Source organism: Mesitornis unicolor, unplaced genomic scaffold (genome assembly GCF_000695765.1).
Source record: "Mesitornis unicolor isolate BGI_N332 unplaced genomic scaffold, ASM69576v1 scaffold25863, whole genome shotgun sequence".
NCBI classification, from domain to species: Eukaryota; Metazoa; Chordata; class Aves; order Mesitornithiformes; family Mesitornithidae; genus Mesitornis; species Mesitornis unicolor.
This window is the reverse complement of record NW_010177045.1, coordinates 15,768-16,188: the sequence shown is the minus strand read 5'-3', so window position 1 is coordinate 16,188 and position 421 is coordinate 15,768.

The following is a 421-nucleotide window of genomic DNA, read 5'->3' as shown; positions in this document are numbered from 1 at the left end:
GGGAAAGAATGGGAAAATGGGAAGGAAATAGGGGGAAAAAAGGGAAAATGGTGGTTGGAGGGTAGGGCAGAGATTGTGGTATTTTCTCAGTGGATGGGGCCATGGGTCTCGGGATGCAAAGAGGCCATGGTTGGGGTGTGAGAAGGGTAATGGGTCTGGGGGAGGTTGCAGAGGGGCCATGGCTTTAGGGGTTGCAAAGGAGATATGGTTTTGGGAGAGGAATTGGAAGGGTAATGGCTCTGAGGGGTACAAAGGGGACACAGTTCTAGGACAGGTTGTAAAGGGGTGATGACTTTGTATGGGGGTACAAAGGGGGAGGCTAATGGCTCTTGGTAGGGGGGTGTAAAGGTACCATGTGTTTTTATGGGGGTGCAATGGAGCTAGGAGCCTGGGGCAGAGTAAAGGGGCCATAGCTTTAGGG